The sequence below is a fragment of the Chiloscyllium punctatum genome, chromosome 33 (genome assembly GCF_047496795.1).
Source record: "Chiloscyllium punctatum isolate Juve2018m chromosome 33, sChiPun1.3, whole genome shotgun sequence".
Classification (NCBI taxonomy): Eukaryota; Metazoa; Chordata; class Chondrichthyes; order Orectolobiformes; family Hemiscylliidae; genus Chiloscyllium; species Chiloscyllium punctatum.
In genome coordinates, this window is record NC_092771.1 from 31,756,580 (window position 1) to 31,777,100 (window position 20,521).

General features: G+C 41.6%; 1 protein-coding gene across 8 annotated transcripts in view; it reads left to right on the top strand.

Annotated features, from left to right (window-relative positions):
• The first annotated feature begins 211 nt into the window (after positions 1-211).
• The window catches only part of herc1 (HECT and RLD domain containing E3 ubiquitin protein ligase family member 1), a 466,732-nt gene continuing 446,422 nt past the window's right edge, over positions 212-20,521 (top strand). For all 8 annotated transcript variants that reach the window (XM_072553323.1, XM_072553316.1, XM_072553320.1 and 5 more), the window contains exon 1: positions 212-318. The gene's annotated coding sequence lies outside the window, so the exon portion shown is untranslated. The remainder of the gene's footprint in view (positions 319-20,521) is intronic.

Below are 20,521 nucleotides of genomic sequence, written 5' to 3' on the forward strand. Positions count from 1 at the left end.
CACCAACTTCTCCATCCAACACTGAAAACCACAACAGCACATTTTAAAATAATTCTCCTTCAGCGACCGTTTCTGTGACGAACATACTTTCACATTCCACCCCTCGAGCGCCACCAAACACCCAGCGCAGGCGCACCACAGACCGGTTTACAGTGTCGAGGCGGGACATTGAACCCCAACGCCATGACGCACTTCCTTACGGTTGTCTTGGTAAAATTTCCCGGATGTGGAATTAGTCAACACTGTTCGTTAACTCGTGAGATGCTGGCGCCGGTTGTGGGGGAGGGTGGACGGTAGCTGTGGCGGAACAGGGAGCCCGTGAGTATCACCGTCTTATTGGGTGGGGGTAGTGGTTCTGTATACGTAATAACATTCACTATTCCCTTTGCATCAGGCTGAGAGCTGTCAGCAGCTCCCCTCAATTTCCAATTCCCCTGTTTCCTTCTCTCAGTGAACCCCCTATACCCCGGGCATCGCGTTGCCCAGCCCTGCAACTATCATGGTTTTACGACCATTTTACCTTCACCACTTAAGCCAGCGCCTACATCCCCTTGCCACAATGAATGCTAGATATTCTCCGTCGAATTTTAAAGCTCGCGGAGGGGTTTCTCTGAACTAATTTGTGAGCATAGGCCCAGGTGTAGTACCGAAATGTTTGTCCCTTTGGTTTTAATTTGATGCTTCTGATTCCGAACCCAAAATGATATTTTCAAGAATTTTTTCCCCCTTGTAGATTTCCTTTTTTTAAGACTCGATTCAAAGGAATTTGTTTCAGCACGGTGGCCCAATGGCTAACACTGTTGCCTCACAGCACCAAGGACCTTGGGTTCAATTCCACGCTGTGTGAAGTTTGCACATTCTCCCCGTGTTTGGTTGTCTGCAGTCCAAAGATAGGCAGAGTAGGTGGATTGGCCATGGGAATTAAGGGATGGGGTGGAATGCTCTTCGAAGGTTCGCTGTGGTCTCGATGGGTCTAACGGCCTGCTTCTATGAAGATTGTACAGAGGAATCCCGATTATCCGAATTTTGGATTATCCAGACAAGATTGCAAGGTCCCTATGCTTGGCTATACTGTATTATCCAACAATTGATTATCTGAACAAAATACTCCCAACTGTGTCGACAATCGAGGTTCCTCTGCATTTGTTGTTTTCGTATTAACCTATGTGACGGTTTCTGAGTTGGAATGGGGACATTTGTTTTGAAAATCCTACTTTTTTTAAATGTCAAAATATGTTTCTTTTTTCAGTATGATGAATTTATGTAAAACTAAATTCTTGCTGAAACATAGTTGGGATTGGGGTTGTTTGCAAGTCCGCATGTATGAACATATGTGCAGCTGCATTTATAAAGGTCGAATGTTAAGGCTGGATTATTTATTAGGTTTTGCATGACATTGCAAATCTATTCCTGTTTGACTGCCAAGAAATATCTGGATCTGGACACCAAGGAAATGGATCCAGTAGACAAGCTCATACTTCAAGCCTATGCATTTGTTTAGAAAATGGATGATGACAAATGTGTATTCACTTATCTGCTTCTTGCATTCAATCAAACTGCAATATCTTGTGTATGCAAAGAGGTATTTCAAAACTGGAGATCATCATTAATATGTGATTAGTATCAGGATTGCCTTTTTCTATACATCTTATGTACAGTAGTCTACAGCATAGAAGTCTTTTGTTTCAGTTTCTATTCTGAGTTTTGCATATTGGGTGCTAGTTTTGCTGGGAGGCATATGTCTTCTTCTCAGTGCACTGAAAGCCTTTTTCCTTTAGTTTGCTTCCAGAAGGGGGTCAGGATTGAAATAAAAGGTGTAATTTAAAAACTGGAATATAAATAGGGGACAATTTTCATTGTATATTGTGTAATTAGATAACTGATTTAAAAATTCTAGAACTTAGTTTGTATTTCTATTAAACCATCCAAATGGAACAGTTGGCATTTGTGGCTTCATAAAATTTTGATGTTTACTAAAGTGGGAAATTTCAGGATGGCAGCTATTAAAATTCTTTTTGACATACACACAGGTTATATTGATTTCCTGCACAGCACGTTAGAGAAGCTGAGAAAAGCTTGCAGGTTGCTTTTCTAATTAGTGGACACTATTCTTTCCAGTGTGGTTTTAAATTGGTGGTTAGTACTGAAGAATGTGCACAGAATAGCTTTTTGGCTGCTTTATTTGCATTTTTCTTGGCTTAGATTTTTTTTTGCACATATGACTTCTATGACTCAACTTGTATTATTGATGCAGCTAGGATAAACCATTCACGGTTTCTGTGATTTGCCATTGTGATTGCTGAAGCCAACTACTTTACTTTTCCAGAGTATTTTAAGCTCTGTTCACAGTGAAAAGATTGGACACAGAAGTCAGTCCAAATCCTAGACAGCATAGTTCCTGCAAATTCCAGGTCATTGCATTCAATGAACTTGAAATTATTTGAGGCTGACTGTTGTCCTTTTCTGACTGAAAAAAGAACCAAGTAGCAGAGGTTCATTGTCATGCAGCTCAGAAGAGGCCGTTTGGCACTTAGGTTTAGAGTACTTTTCCAGCACTTGACCCATAGCCTTAAATCTTAAGGCATTTGAAGTACTCATCCATGTACTTTTAAAGATTAAAAGTTTTTCAGCCTCTCATGTCCTTCCAGGCAGTGCATTCCAGATTCTCACCACCCACTAGGTGAAAAAAGCATTCCTCAAATGGCCTCTAAACCTCCTGCCCTTCACTTTAAAATTGTTGTTGAGCCTTCATCTAAGGGGAACAGCTGCTTTCAAGAATCTTGTCCATGCCTCTAATAATCTTATTCACCTCAGTCAGGTTTCTCCCTCAGCCTTCTCCGCTCTAAAGAAAACAACTCTAGCTTCATAGCTAAAATGCTTTAACCCAGACAACATCCTAGTGAATCTCCTCTATGGCCCCTCCAATGCAGTCACATCCTATCGCAATTAGAACTAAACTTTGTCTTTCAACCGTGGCCTAACTAAAATTTTTTGTCGCCAATGTAGTCCCCTGCTCTTATGATCTATGCCATGACTGATAAAAGCAAATGTCTTATGGGCCACTCTAGCCATCCTATTAACCTGGTAAAAACAATAACTGCAGATGCTGGAAAGCAAGTACTGGATGAGTGGTGCTGGAAGAGCACAGCAGTTCAGGCAGCATCCAACGAGAAGCGAAATCGGGCAAAAGCCCTTCAGGAATAAAAGCAGTGAGCCTGAAGCGTGGAGAGATAAGCACCCTCCTCTAGCTTATCTCTCCACACTTCAGGCTCACTGCCTTTATTCCTGATGAAGGGCTTTTGCCCGAAACGTCGATTTCGCTGCTCGTTGGATGCTGCCTGAACTGCTGTGCTCTTCCAGCACCACTAATCCTATTAACCTGTCCTGTCTCCTTCAGGGATCTATTTATCAACTCCTCCACATTCTCATCTAATTGGTATTATGTGTATCACGAGCAGTAAGGGACTCAGCACTGATCCCTGTGGTATGCCACTACACATCAGGCTGTAGTCTCACAACAGCCTTCTACCATCATGCTACCTCTTATGACTAAGCCAATTTATGATTCATCTTGCTAAGGAATCATGCGCTTTTACCTTCATCAGTCTCTGATATCAAAACTTTGCTGAAATCCAGATAAATGACATCAACTGCATTACCCTTGTCTACACACCTGATCACCACCACAAATAATTCAATCAAATTTTTTAGACATGATCTTTCTCTGACGAAGCTATGTGAGCTATCCCTGATCAAATCTTGCCTATGCAAGTGGAAATTCATTCTCTCCTTCACAATTTTCTTCAGTAGTTTCTCTACCACTGATGTGAGACTGTCCTCCAGTTCTTTGCCACCTCCCATGTTGCCAGGGAGGAATGAAAAAGTTAGGTCAGAGCTCATATAATTTCTTGCCTTGACCCTGTACGCCCATCTTAAATGGAGAGCCCTAATTTTAATTTGTGCCCTCTTGTTATAATCTCTCCCATGAAGGAAAGCTTCCTTTCAGCATCCTCCCTGTTGATTAGTGAACTTCGATGGATGCAGGCTTAAACAGTCCAAACTTACCTCAAATAACATCCTACCACTTCCTATCTCTCTGTACCTCTCTGGGTTCTGCAGCCCTCTCCATTGAAGTAATATGCTGCATTTCTATTCTTTGTGCCAAAATGGACAAGTTCACGTTTTCTCCAAATTGTGCTCTACCTGTCAATTTTTTGTCCTGTTATTTCAGACATCTAAATTCATTTGCTCTTTATGACCTTCCACAATTTATTTTCCTACTTTTGTTGAGTCATCAGCAAACCTAGCAACCACACCTTCAATCAAGTCATTGATACAAGTTCTAAACCATTGGGAACTCGTACACCACTTCACACATCTTGTCAACAATCCACTTATTCCCATTCCCCTACTTCCTATTAGCCAATCAATCCTCTAATGTACTAATGTGTTTGCCTTGAAAGTACAAGCTCTTATTTTGTTTTTTTTTAAATGTAGCACCAGAAATCTAAGTACACTGCATCATTCGATTATCCTTTATGGATATTACTTTTGAGTAAGAAACAAAATAAGTTTTTAGTCCAACATGATATCCTTTTCATAATACCATGTTGACACTACCTGACTACATTAAAATATTTGAAGTGCCATACTATAATCTCATAATAGTGGATTCTTGCATTTTCACTTTGACAGATGTTAGATTAACTGACTTGTAGTTTCCTGCTTTCTGTCTCTGTCCTCTGCTGAATAACATTTCCGAATATTTTTTCTGCTGGGACCCTTCCAGAATCTAAGACTTTGATATATAAGACCCTATAATGAAGTCCATCAGGATAGGGTGGACTTGACAGGATTTATTTCTAATAATTTTCTTATGCTCTTTCCCTGGTGATTGTAATTGTTTCTTTCTCCGTTACATGTTCACATTCTTATGGAATACAATGTGTATCTTCTACAGTGAAGACTAACATTAAGTATTTGTTATTTCATCTGCATTTACCAGGTTTCCCATAATTAATTCTCTAGACTCGCTGCCATGAACAAGAATAGGCCACTCACTCCTTCAAGACTGCTCTGCCATTCAGTAAGATCCCGGCTGACTTTGATCTATGTTCTGCAAATCCCTAATAATTTCTTATCCCCTATCCCTTAGTCATCAAGAATCTTTTGTCTTTTGAGGATGGGAATTTCAAAGACTCTCCATGCTTGGAGAGAAGACAATGTTTCATCATCTCTGTTTTAAATGGGCACAACCTTATTTTTGATTTATGAACTGTACTTTTAGATTCTCAGTAAGAAGAAGCATCCTTTCAGCATCCATGCAATCAAATCCCCTCAAGATTTTATGTTATAATTGAGTCAACTCTGACTCTTCTAAACCCCAGAAGATACAGACAGCCTGTTTAGCCTTTCCCCATAATGTAAGCCGCTTGTTCTAGGTATGTGTAAACCCTCTCTGAATTGCTTCTGTCTTTCCATAATTATGGAGACCAGTACTGTACACAGTACTTCCAATTTGGACACACCAATGCCCTGTACAACTGAAGTGTAATATCCCTATTCTTGTATTCAATTTCTTGTATTTCAATAAACTGTGTCATTTTCTTAGCATTCTTGGTTACATGCTATACCTGCGTACTAATCCTTGAAAATTTATGCATTAGGGCACCCAGATCTCTCTGCATCTCAGCTCTGCAAATTCTCAGCATTTAGATAATATGCTTTTTAGTCTTTCTGCCAAAATGGACAATTTTCCACTTTCCCACATTTAACTCCATTTACTAGATCTTTGCCCACTCAGTTAACCTGTGTATATCCTTTAATAGGCTCCATATGTCCTCTTCACAAACACTTTCAGATTTATCTTTGCGTCATCAGTAAATTTAGCTACTGTGTCTTGGATCTCTGTTTCAAATCATTTTTTTAATTTGTAAAGAATTGAGACCCCACCATCGAATCCTCGGATCCACCATTTGTGACATCCTGCCAGCCTGGAAAGGACCCACTTATTCCTACTCTTTGCTTCCTGTTATCAAGCCAATATTCTTCCATGCCAATATGTTACCCCGAATACCATGAGCTTTTAGTTTCTACAATAACTTGATGTGGCACCTTATAAAATGCGGTCTCTGAATTAGGATGCAATAAATTCTCTAGTTTTGCCCTATCTACAGCACAAGTTGCTTCTTCAAAGGGTTCCACTAAATTAGCACAATATAGTTTGCTTTTGACAAAGCCATGTTTACTCTGTCTGATAACCATCAACTTACTCGGGTGCCCTCGCTGTTATAATGTTTTTAATGATGGGTTCTAACATTTTCCCTATAACAGATGTAAGCTAACTGGCCTGTAATTTCCTGCTTTTACCCCCCCCCCCTTTATTTTAACTAAAGGAGTTGCATTAGCTGTTTTCTAATCTAAAGAAACCTTCCCTGAATTCAATGAATTTTGGAGAATTAAAACCTATGCATCAACTACTTCACTAGTTACCTTTTTTTAATACCTTACGATGAAATCCATTAGGACCTGAAGATTTGTCATCTTGCATTTCCCACAATTTACTTAGTACTACTTTCTTCGTAATTATAATTTTCTTGGGTTCCCCTCTCCCTTCAATTCCTGATTTACAGTTACAGGGTGTTTGCAAGTTGCTAAAGAAGATCAATACTGACTTTTCCCTTTTCTCCCATTACCTGTCGAATCTCCCTTTTTCTGTTTCTGGATAGCTTTCACTCAAACTGTAATTTCATTTCCCTTATAAATTTTAAAATTATTCTTTGCTGTACTTTATCATGTCCCTCATGTGTCATGAGTTCTCTCAAATGACTATTTAATCATTAAAATTTGTACGACTGTCACCACTAACTAAGATAAAAGAAACTCTCACTGGATTTCAAAGAACAAAACAGCAAATATTTATTTGAACAAATGCAGCTTTTAACAAATAGTAAAATTTATGCTGAGATTCTATCCCCCCCACCCTGGCCCCAACTCAATCCAAAAAAAAATTCTCGCACAGGATATTTGAGATGGACAGTTTGGCGGATAATTGGTGAATGTAAAATATAAGAATAAAGTAATCCATTCTGTGGATCAAGAGTTAAAATCTGTTCCGGTTCTCTTATTTTTTGTGACAATATCGCATTATTGTTGACTGTGGTGATTTTCAATTGGTAGCTTGTCATAAGTTTTTGCTAGAAAAGAAATTCCTCTTTTCAGAGTCTTTTTAGTACTGGGTAAAAATAATGACTGCAGATGCTGGAAACCAGATTCCGGATTAGTGGTGCTGGAAGAGCACAGCAGTTCAGGCAGCATCTGAGGAGCAGTAAAATCGACGTTTCGGGCAAAAGCCCTTCAGCAGGAATACAGCAGTACTGGTCTCCTTTCATTTATAGGGCCACTGCAAGCTGGTTGGTTTGCAGGCTTTTGGAGGTTGAGTGCAACTACCCCTCGGATCTGTGAAAAATCTGTAACTTGAAGCAAATCCGAAAATTGTTGCTGGGCAGCTTTCTTTTCAACCAAAAGCACCCAGTGCCATCTAACCTCAAGAGTTTCCAATCCAGCTTAGAGTCAGAGAAAATATGATCTTTGGCTTATTGTGTCTGTGCTGGTCAAAGGCAACCACCTAAATATTCTAAACCCATTTTCCAGCACGTGGCTCACAGCATTGGCATTGCAAATGCACATCTAAATACTACTTTTATGCAATGAGGGTTTCTACCATCCTTATGACGATGAGTTCGAGATTCCCACCACCCATTCTGGTGCAAAGGCTTTTCCTGATTATTCCTGATGAAGGGTTTATGCCTGAAACGTTTATTCTCCTGCTCCTTGGATACTGCATGACCTGCTGTTCTTTTCTAGCACTATACTCTTGACTCTAAAGCTTTTCCTCACATCTCCTCCAAACCTTCTGCCTCTTACCTTAAATCTATGTCCCTTGCTCATTGATCCCTCCATCCATTCTTTCTGTCTATTCTCTCTATGCCTGTCATAACTTTATTCATATTATACATGTCTCCCTTCGATCTGTTTTGCTATAATGTCTCCAATCTCTCTTCATAACTGATGCTCTTCAGTCGAGACAAATCTCATCTGCACACTCTTCAGTGTAATGACTTCCCTTGAGATTGTGGATTCCAGAAGTGCGCACAATACTCTTGCTGTGGCCTTACCAACATTTTATATAGTTCCAGCATAACTGCTCTTGCTCTTAAACTCTATGCTTTGACTAATAAAGTCAAGTATAGAGGAATCTCGATTATCCAAATGACATGGGTGGGGAGATTTTTGTTCAGTTTAGCCAAGCATCGGGAATTTGTGATCTTGCAATCTTAAATTCGGATAATTGAATGCCGGATAATCAAGGTTCCTATATGCCATATGTCTCCTTAACCACTTTATCTACCTAATGCCTGAAAGGAGTTGAAAAGTGTGGCACTGAAAAAGCACAGCAAGTCAGGCAGCATCCAAGGAGCAGGTGAATTGACGTTTCAGGCACAAGCCTTTCATCAGGAATGTGAGGGGGAAGGAGATTGAGAGATAAACAGGAGGGTGAGGTGGGTTTGAGGAAAGGTAGCTGGGAAAGCAATAGGTAGATGGATATAGGTCGGAGTGGAGCAGATAGATGGGAAGGTAGATGGACAGGTAGGATAGTTCAAGAGGGCGGTGCCAAGTTGGATGATTGGATCTGGGATGAGGTGGGGGGAGGGGAGATGAGGAAACTGGTGAAATCGACATTGATGTCATGTCCCAAGATGGAAGATGAGGTGTACTTCCTCCACACATCGGGTGGCTCGGATTTGGCAGTGGACTTGCATGCCCTTTTCGGAGTGGGAGGGGGAGTTGAAGTGGTTGGCAACAAGGCAGTGGAGTTGTTTGGTGCTTGTGTCCCAGAGATATTATGTCGATTTCGCTAGTTTCCTCATTCCAGATACAGCGCACCAATTCAGCACTGCCCTCTTGAACGGTCCTACCTGTCCATCCTCCTTCCCACCTATCTGCTCCACCCTCGCCTCTGACCTATCACCATCTCTCACCCCAACTCCGTCTACCTATCACCTTCCCTGCTATCTTTCCCCCAGCCCCACCCACCCTCCTATTTATATGTCAACCCCACCCCCCGATATCCCTTATAAAGGGTTATGTCTGAAACGTCGATTCTCCTGCTCCTTGGATGCTACTGACCTGTTGTGCTTTTCCAGCGCCACAGTTTTTGAATCAGATCTCCAGCACCTTCAGTCCTCACTTTCTCCTAATACCTTAAGGGATCAAGATATGTGTACATCAAAGTCCCTCTGATTCTTGGTGCTTCCCAAGGTCATTTTGTTCATGTATTCCTTTGCATCATTTATCTTGTCTGCTTTTAATTCAATTTGCCTTGATCAATCCGTCTGATTAGCCCTTCTATATCTTTGTGTAGTCTATTACTATCCTTCTCATTAATTATCACGCCACCAATTTTTGGATCGTCTGCAAACTTACTAATCAACTCCTTCATTCAAGTCTAAATCATCTGTATAAATCACAAACAGCAAAGGCCCTTGTGGGATCCACTGAACACAGACTTCCAGTTAGAAAAACACCCCTCAACCATCATCCTCTGTTTCCTGCCTCTCCGCCAATTGTTGATCCAATTTGCTAAATTTCCTTCGATCCCATGGTGGCTTACCTTTGCTAACAGTTTTCCATGTGGTAGCTTATCAAAAGCCTTGCTGAAGTCCAAGTAGTCATGATTTGGAGATGCTGGTGTTGGACTGGGGTGTACTGCAGTCCAAGTAGATTATATCAAAAGCGTCACCCTCATCCACGCATCTGGTTACCAGGTGAAAAATTTAATCAAGTTGGCTGGATGTGTTCTTCCCTCAACAAAACCATGCTTACTATTCAGAGTTTGGGTGCTCTTGTGCAGTCAATAGGCAAATGCTTCACAGTTCCATGTTTCTTTTGAGGTGGGGAAAATATACTTTAAACATGTTTTTTTAGTTTATAATTCCAAACAACATATGTAGTCGTTGCCCACTCTCCTGACTTGATGCCAATATTTGTGGCGTCACTTGCATAATTGTGATTGAAATTTCGATGGCCTTGGACTTTTTTTTTCTCTGTTGTGGATAATACAGGATCAAATTAGTACTTGTCTTTCTTTGTTTGCTTTAGTCTGCATAATGTAACTGTTTTCCACTTCAATTTAGGAGGGGATGAGTCATTAGTTTCAACCATTGTTTTACTTTGCTTTGTCTTGTGGTGTGATCCTTTGTTTATCTGATGCTGTCATATGATGTGTTGTTTACGCATTCCTCCTGTCCTGCCAAAATTGCAGGATATTTAAACGTTGACATACTGTAACTTGTGTTCCTAATTAGAACTGAATCGATCTTGAAAGTGTAGTTTTGAGATTGTCAGCGTGTCAATCTGTTTAAAATACACAATTGTGTATTCTTTATCTTTGACATCTTTCAATCCTTGCAGTAAAAGATACGCATCTACAGTCTCTTATTGTTTATCTTAAATTCACTTGTTCCAAAATCAAGTTCTCAATTTAATGTTCTCTCGAAATATATCTGATGGAAGAAGTAAATGGAAGCATTTATTTTCATGATATGCTACTTACTAAGTTTATTAAATGGATCGCTAATTGTTTTGATTTTCTTTGGCATCCAAGTTTAGATCAATGAAATGATTTATTTTGGAAAAGAGTTTGAATAATAATAGTGCACTGTGCTCACAATTCTCCTGAGAGTTGGTTGATCTGTTTTCTTGTTTTCGTTTGTTCTATAATGCAGGTGTAACCCTGTGAAGAAACCTGATTCCAAATTTGCTACAGTGCCTACCTGTACACATGCCTTTGATATTCGCAGATTTTTCAATGGTGCTGGCTGTTACATCACTCATCCATCTCGCCTACACATCCTTGGACACTATGGAAAATCTTTTAGCGTAGCCAAACCACCCAACTTGCACATTTTCGAAGTGTGGGAGGAAACCGAAGCACCTGGCAGCAACCCACACACACAAGGGGAGCAAACTGCAAACTCCACAAAGATCGTCCTCTAAGGCTGGAATCAAACCCAGGTCCGTGGTGCTGTGAGGCAGCAGTACTAACTACTGTGCCATCATACCCAAAACATTTTACTTAAAATGATGACAGATATTTTCTCATCTCTAACTTTTTTAATGGAACATGGAGCAGTGCAGCACAGGAACAGACCCTTTGGCCCACCAGTCTGTGCTGATCATGATACCATTCTAAACTAATCCCCTCAACTTGCACATGGCCTATTCCAAATGCCTTTTAAAATCTGCGAACAAATCTGCTTTTACCACCTCTGCTGACAGTGTGTTCCAAGTGACTACCACCCTTCGTGTAAAGAAAAATCTTTCTTTGTGCATCTGCTTTAAGCTTTTCCTCTCTTACCTTAGCCCTAGTATTTCAACATTTCCATCCTGGGGAAAAAAGATTCCAACCATCCATCTTATCCATTCTTCGTAATTTTATCAGGTTGCCCCCTAGCATCATATGCTCTAATGAAAGCGCATTTGTATGTTTCTCCTTATTTTTACTACATTCCAATCCAGACAACATTCTGGTAAAATCCTTTTTGTACCCTCTCCAAACCCTCCATATAACTCCTATAATGTGGGACTGAAACTGCTGCAAAACTGCAATATTCCAAATGTTGCTTAACTAAAACAGCTGTAACATGACTTGCCCATTTTTATACTGTGTCCTGACTGATGGTGTGTGTGCTGTACACCTTTTACCATCTCATCCACTTGTGTTGCCACAATCAGGGAGCTAGGCAAAAGCGAGGACTGCAGATGCTGGAAATCAGAGTCTAGATTAGAGTGGTGCTGGAAAAGCACAGCAGTTAGGCACCATCCAAGGAGCAGGAAAATCGATGTTTCGGGCAAAAGCCCTTCATCAGGAATGAATGAAGGGCTTTTACCCGAAACATCGATATTCCTACTCTTCAAATGCTGCCTGACCTGCTGTGCTTTTCCAGCACTACTCTAATCTACAATCAGGGAGTTATGAACTTATATCCCTCTGCATATCAATGCTCCGAAGGGTTGTGCCATTAATTGTATAATTTCCTCTTGTATTTGACCTGCATGATCTTGTCCGGATTCAACTCCACCTGCTATTTCTTAGGCCAACTTTCAATTGACTCTAGCCTCCTGTATCCTTTGATAACCTTCCTAGTTATCAGCAACTACATAATTTTTCATATTATGAACAAATGAAAAAGCTTCACAGAGGCCAGTATCCCACCACTGTCACCGTCTATTTACACGTGAGCAGTCTTTGACTCTTGTTCTGTATCCTACAGAATCAGACACCAGTTTGTCGGTATCTCTGACACTCAACCTTTTTATATGTCAGCCAGGGTTACTTGACTGGGCCAATCCGGTCCAATCAGGGAACCCATATTCTATAACTCTGATAAAGGGTCACTGGACCCGAAACATTAACTCTTCAAGATGTTGCCAAATTTGCTGAGCTTTTCCAGCAACTTCTATTTTTGTATCCAACTTGCAGCATTTCGTTCACAGTTCTTTTGGTTTATACTTAGTGTTTAAACCATATTCTGTGATGTCCAGCTGGCTAACCTCATTACAATCATTGCATCCCACACCCTCTGAGTCCACGGACAAAGGCTGGTCCTTTTTCTTGGAGAGCTTCCTAGGTTATTTTTGCACCAGGTCTCTGACTCTGCATCGTCACAGTCAGCAAGTATTGCACAGAAGCCCTCCTCTTGCACCAGGAGTGTCCAGGTAGAATTCCATTCTTCTTCCAGCAGCAAAGGCATCGAGGCAGCTACTTCCGTCATGTGCATCTCTGATTCAGAGTACTTGACAGCATATGATGGATAGGCAGAATCCATGGATTCTTGCAGCATTTACAGTGGTTCTGAGGGACAGAGCACATGATTCTGCCACACCATTTGAGAAGTTGCATCTTTCAAAGGAGCCACATGATTATGCAGGACCATTGCATCTACCCAAACTTTGATATGTCATTGGTCCTGACCTCGCTTTGACCATGTCTGTTACCCATGCAGGGCCATTTCCATGATTCTTAAACCAAACTTTGTTCCCTGTGTGAAACTTATCCCTCCCACTTAGAGTCTTGGGTGTAACATTAAAGTTCGTGAGGCTGCTTGAATGCCCCCACCCCATCCGGGATGATTAGACTTGCCCTGGTGTGGAGTTGTCTACCCTGTAGTTTCATATACGATAATCCTGTAATCAAACAAGAACTTTGACAGTTTGGTATCTAGTGAGGCTGCAAGCTGATACCTCAATCCAGCCTTCAAAATTTGGAGTGTTGTTTCATGGAGCTGTCAACTCCCCTTTGACGTGAAGAAATAACCAAATTCCCTGCAGGTAAATCATGGTCTATTATCTGTGACTAACACTTCTCGGACTCCCTGTGTTGCAAAAGATGTGCACAACTTTTGTTTTCGTCATCCCAACGTTTGACGAATTTAAGCATATCCAAACACTTGAGTGGGTATCTACAATGACTAAGAACATTGAACCCATGAAAGGATGCACTTATAGTTAATGTGCGATAATTTTTGTCCTTGGTGACATTCTGGGCACTGCCTAACTAATGTAGTTATGTCTACGTCCAAGCCTGACCACCAGATGTAACTTATTGCCAACTTCTTCATTTTGGAGATTTCTGGATGGACCTAGTAGAACTCAACCAGTATTTGATGGCAACCTTTGCTCGAAACTGTCCTCTACAATGAGCTGGTGCCTTTTGGTCCTAACAGCTTTCAGTTTTAGTATTCATGGTCCTTTGGTTTCCCCCATCAATGTTAGTTGTTTCAGTTTAGAAAAGACTGCATCTTTCTGGTATGATATTGTTTGTTGTGACTGGGAGGGTGTCCAGAAAATTTAATTTCATTACCAACCCTTCCATTGGGGGTACCTCAGGTCCTGTGTCAGCTAATAGGAGGTAGTTCAGTGCATCCACATTCGCTACTCAGCCTCTGCAAAGGTATGCTAACTTATACGCACTTAGTATTAGACCCCACTGCTGAATGCAGCCCAAACGTATGGTCAGTACTGCCTTGTCCTTTCAGCAGACCAAGTCACAAATTTTGGTTCAGAAGGGTATTGGTGGAACTTCCCGACTCCAAATATGACCATCAGTCCATCTTTTTGTATCAGGACGTATTTTTACTCTGCATTAACCGAAGTCTTGGATGCATAAGCGATTGCGCGTTCCTCTCCATTGGACTACCCATGAGCTGTCTGGAAAGGCATCGCACACCAATATCAGATCTTTCTTGGGATCATAGTGTGCCAACACCTTAGAGGATGATAACTGTTTCTTTACTTCATTGAAAGCTAGGGCTTGTCTTTGAGACTATTTCCAAGGCTGACCCTTTTTTAGGAGTTAATGCATAACTGCTAGAATGGATGCCAGGTTATGTATAACTTTCTACAACAGTTTACCAGCCCAAACTATACCTAAACACCTGTACAGATGTGGAAGCTGGGATACCCTTTATTGCCTTCACTTTATCTTCCTCTGAATGCAATCTAGTCATCTTCACTCTATAGCCCAAGTAGTTTACTTGGGGGACCTGGAACACGTTCTTCCTTCCTTACGCATACGCCTGCTTGGAGAAATGCCTTAGAATTTTATTCAGGTTCTCTAAATGTTCCTTCGTATTCTTTGCTTTAATCAGGGCATCATCCAGGTAAGTGGCAACCTTGCAAAATGTTGTCCGTTGTCTGCTGAAAAATTGAACATACCCCAAAAAGCAGTTTTGTAAATTGGTGTAAGTCCTATGGGTATTAATTGCACAATAAGTTTGAGAATCCCGGACTAAGCGTAGTTGTAAGTAATTGGCTCAGGACTAGCCTACCACCAAGGATCTTGTGAAATGCTTTAGTAAAGTCCATGTAGACAATATCCACTGACCTATCAATAAGCTGCACATGGTCAGGATGGAAAGATTACATCTAGAGTGAGAGATGGCCCGAGTGAGCATATTATTTGGGAAATTCGGAGGCTGCATGGGAATTTGGTACAGAGGGATAGAGGTGATTTTTGCATGCTAAAAGACTGGTAAAGCATTTTTGAAAATCAAATTAAGAATTAAATAAAATAGAGATGCAAAGCCAGTCAGTGTGTTGTACCTGTATGATATGTGAGCTGGAGCCACCCCATTGTGGTTCATAGTGTGCAAGTGTTGGTTGGTTGGTTGAGGAACACGAGATCAGATTAAATGAGCTGGAGTCTGCACTTCAACATTGCGACACATGAGGGAAGGTAAGAATTAACTGGATGCTAAGTTTTAGGATGCAGTCACACCCCTTAGATGAACTACCTTAATTTGGCTAGTGGTCAGGATAAGAGGGTGTGACTACAAGTGAGGCAGTTAGAAGGATCCAGGAGAGAGTGCTGAAGGAGTCTTGGCCCTTGGCTTGTCGAACAGATTTGAGATTCTTGGTTCCTGTGTGGATGAGTGTGGGGGCTATCGGGAGGGTATGCAAACTGACCATAGCATCATGATACAGGGAGCCATTTAAGAGCAGGGAGCAAAGAGAAATGTAATTGTTATCAGATATAAAATAGCCAGGGGAATAGGCATTGTTTGCTACGGCCAGGCTATGTTACCTCCCTAGTGCCCAAGTTCAAGATGTATTTTTCTGGATCGCAGAAGAACTTGGAGGTGGGTGAGGAAAGATCCAGTTGTCATGGTCCACAAAGTAGAACTAAAAAGACAAGTATCTCTGGATTACTACCTGAGCCGTGAGTTAATTGGCACAGGGTTAACATAGTTAAAGAGGTAAACATGTCATAGTTATAGAGTTTTGGAGTGCAGAAAAGGCCCTTTGGCCTATTGTGTCTGCACTGACAATAACTACCATGATGTGTGTGCCAATCCCAATTTCCTGCACTTAGACTATATTCTTGAATATTATGATTTCTCAAGTGCTCATATAAATTTTTTTTAAAAGGTTGTAAGGTTTCCAGCCTCCTCTGCCTTCCCTGTCAGTACCTTTCAGATTCCCACAACCCTCTTGAGTGAAAATGTTTTTCTCAAATCTCTTCTAAATCTCCTGTCCCTTAGCCTAAAACTATACTCCCTCATGATTGAACCCTCAACCAAGGGGAACAACTGTTCTTTTCTTATACTATTGATATTTTATGCAGCCTAATCATGTCCTTCTCAACCTTCTCTGTTCTAAAGAAAATAATCCAAGATTGTCTAGTCTCAATTGCTCCAGTGTTCAACACCATTCGCAACTCCTCAGATACTGAAGCAGTCCATGCTCAAATGCAACAAGATCTGGACAATATCAAGGCTTGGACGGACAAGTGGCAAGTAACATTTATGCCACACAAATGCCAGACAATGACCATCACCAATAAGAGACACTCTAACGACTACCACTTGATATTCAATGGTATTACTATCACTGAATTCCCGCACTATCAACATCATAGGGGTTAGCATTGACCAGAAACTCAACTGGACTCACCACAAAAAAATTGTGACTACAAGAACAGGTCAGAGACTAGACATACTGTGGCGTGTAACTCACCTCCTGACACTTCAAGTCTATCCACCATCTACAAGGCACAATCAGGAGTGTGATGGAATACTCTCCACTTGCCTGGATGGGGGCAGCTCCAACAACACTCAAGAAGCTTGACACCATCCAAGACAAAGCAGCCTGCTTGATTGGCACCACATCTACATCTCTCCAGCACCGGTGGTCAGTAGCAGCAGTGTGTACTATCTATAAGATGCACTGCAGAAATTTACCAAAGATCCTTAGATAGCACCTTCCAAACCTACGACCACTTCTGTCTAGAAGAACAAGGGCAGCAGGTACTTGGGAACACCACCACCTGCAAGTTCCCCTCCAAGCCACTCACCACCCTGACTTGGAAATAAACTGTCATTCCTTCATAGTTGTTGGGTCAAAATCCTGGAATTCTCTCCCTACTGGCATTTTGGGTCAACCCACTTCACAAAGTGGAGTGCAATAATTCAAGAAGGCAGCTCACTACCACCACCTTCTCAAGGGCAAGTAGTGATGGGCTGTCAATGCTGGCCAGCCAGCGACACCTAATCCTACAAATGAATTGAAATAATCCCAGGCAACATCCTGATGAACTTCCTCTGTATTCTCTGTAGTGTTATCACATCCTCCTTGTAGTGAATTATCCAGAATTGTACACAGTACTCCTGCTGTCGCCTGATCAATGTTCTGTACAACTCCAACATTACCTCTTTGCCCTCATAGTTTATGCCACAACTGATGAAAGCAAGCATCCAATACACCACCTTATCCGTTCTATTCATGTTCTCTGCAGACTTCAGGGATCCATAAATAGTTAACTCAAGATCCCTCTGCTCCTCTGAACTACCCAGCGTCAATGGGCTGGAAGAACACAGTAAGCCAGGTAGCGTCAGGAGATGCAGAAGTTAACTTTTTGGGTGTAACCCTTCTTCAGGACTGGGGATGGGTATAAGGGGAGCTGCAGATAAAGGGGATAGCGGGACAAGGGTGGTGAAGTGGGGTTAGGTGAAGACTGGTAGAGGACACTACCTAATTTGTCAATGGGAGGAATGAATCCGGTTGGTGGCAGGGAGGAATAGAAGAGAGGGGGAGGGGCTGGGAAGGGAGTCGAAGTTGGGAAGGGGGGCTATTTGAAATTTAAGAACTTAATGTTGAGTCCACTGGGCTGTTGGCTGCCCAGGCAGAAGCTAAGGTGTTGTTCCTCCAATTTGCGGCCTTGTTCATTACGGCAATGGAGCATGTCAAGAATGGTCATGTCGGAAAGGGAGTGCGAACGGGAATTAAAATTGGGGGAGACTGGGATTTCCAGTTGTCTCCTGCGGGTCCGGCTGCAATGCTCAGTGAACCATTCCCTAAGTTTACATTTGGTCTTCCCAGTGTAGAGAAGACCACATCGGGAGCACCTGCTGCAGTAAACGAGGTTGGAAGAGAGGCTGGTGAACCTCTGTCTCACCTGGAAGGACTGTTTGGGATTCTGAATGACTGTGAGGTGGGTGGTGTATGGGCAGGTTTTGCATCTTTTCGGGTTGCAAGGGAAGGTACCTGGGTGTCGGGAGTTGTTGAGAGTGGCGCAAACCAAGGGCTGTTGAAATGAATGGTCATTGTGGAAGGTAGAGATCAGTGGGGTGGGGTCTGGTTGGAGTTGGTGGAACTGTTTAAGGATGATGTGTTGGATGTGGAGACTGGTGGGGTGGTAGATGAGAACAAGGGTGTCTTTGTCTTTATTGCGTTTGGAGGGGGTGTTTAGATCAGTGGAATGGGGAATGGAATTAGCACGATGGAGGCCTGTCTGGATGACAGAGGGAGGAATCTCTAACCCAGTGTCCAGCAATTCAGCAAATACTGTCTCATTTTGTTTCTTCTTCAAAAGTGCATCACCTCGTATTTATCAGGGTTAAATATATTCTGCCACTGTCTGCCCATTGGACCAACCTATCTATATCTTCCTGTAACCTACAACTATCTTTGCTATTAATCACTCTAACATTCCCCTCTCACATTTTCATCAGTATCATTTCTGTATGTAGTAAACAATAAGGGTCCCAGTACTGATACTTGTGGTACATCACTGGACATTGGCTTCCAGTCACTAGAACAGCCTTCTGCCACTATCCTTTGTGTTCTCTTATTAAGCCAGTTTCTGATCCATCTCACCAAGTTTAACTCAATTCTATTGTAACGACACGGCGGTGAACCCCTCTGTTTGTTAAACTAAAAGCCTCGTAATCTGTTAAAATATGAGTGACAGAGAATTCCCAAATTCCACTATTTAAAGAAAATAACCTCAATTTGCTTTTTAACTCTGAAAGTGAACATTAAACAACTATTTGCAATTCTAAATCGCCTTTCACTTAACTGCTTATTATCTGCCCCCATCTTTATAACAACGTTCTGTTCCAAAAGATACTTATTAAAGTTACATCAACTTAATTTCAAAACCACGAGGCCGCTGTCATCTTCCGTGCCTTTCTTCTTCCAACTGAGGATCTCCCTGAGTCATCGTCTTTTTACTGCGAGTATGTTTTACATGGAAAGGTATCTTTGATCGAAAGTGTTTCCTAATTTCTTGGAGAGCAAGATGTTAGCTTTCCCTGCAATTCTGTTTGGATGGCAGTTGCTTTCTGACCAATTTTCAAAAGGTGCGCATTTTATACCCCCTCAAGATCGGATCATATCATTGGTTTAATGTTGGCAGAACAATAAGTTCAAACTCAATTGGGTTTTCGTATTCTGGTGCATAATTTGAACTGGTTAAATTCAAATTGTTGTCAAAACCGCAACCGAAACTCAGGTATCCATTTCACGGCCAGTTGTTGCATATTTTCAATTTTCTAGTGCACTTTGAGGCTGCCATCTAGTCAGGTGCTTGTAAGCTGTCAATTCAGAACAGCATTCACTCTCTCTCAAAGATGCAGTATGTGCCTTCAACTTCATAACACTGTTATTCATCCTTCTCCATCAATCTCCCATGTGGTACCTTGTCAAGAGCATTGATATCAACCATTTTTGCATCAGCTGAATATCCCTCATTCACACATTGAATGAGTACTTTGCATCACCAGCATACCAGATCTTTAAGATTGTCAGGGCGCAGAGGTGGTTGTAGAGGCCGCCGTGAAGGAGAATGTTCTGGGGAAATTGAAAGGTCTGAAGGTGGATAAATCCCCCTGAACAATGGACTATACCTCAGAGTTCTGCAGGAGATAGGTGAGAAGTTTGTGGAGGCATTGATGATGATATAACAGGAATCACTAGTAGGGGACAGTCCCAGAGGACTGGAAGATGGATGATTTAACACCCCTTTTTCAGAAGAGAGGGAGGCAGACAGGAAATTCTAGGCTGGTTAACATGACGTTGGTTGTTAAGTTTTTAAGAGTTGATTATTAAGAATGAGATTGTAGATTACTTGGAAGTGCATGGTAAATTGGGTAGAATCTGCACAGCTTCGTCAAGAGGAGATCATGCCTGTCAGATTTGTTAGAATTTTTTTTTGATGTAACCAGCAAATTTCGACGAAGGAGAGCCAGTGGACGTGATTTATCTGTATTTCCAGAAAGCCTTTGACAAAGTTCCGTACAGGAGACTGCTGAATAAGATAAGGGCTCATGGTATTAGGAGCAAGGGTAGAGGATTGGGTGACTGGCAAATAGGCAGAAAGTGAGGATAAAGGGTTCTTTTTCAGGTCATCAGCCTGTGTGGAGTTCTCGCAGAGTAGTGAGTTTGCCGCTCTGGCCTTCCTGATTTTTACTTTCCATATTTCTCAACAGCCTTGTTTGATCTGTTTCCTAAACCTTTCTTTAGGTATTATTACTCACTTTTATAACAGATGGGTTGAACCAAGGCCTTTTGGTCTATAAGTAGGCAAGAATATGGAACCTAGATGTTTTCTGATTACCCTGTTCAGAGAAGACATCACGCATCTCTGGAGTGCATGAAACTTGACATTGGGCTCCTTGGC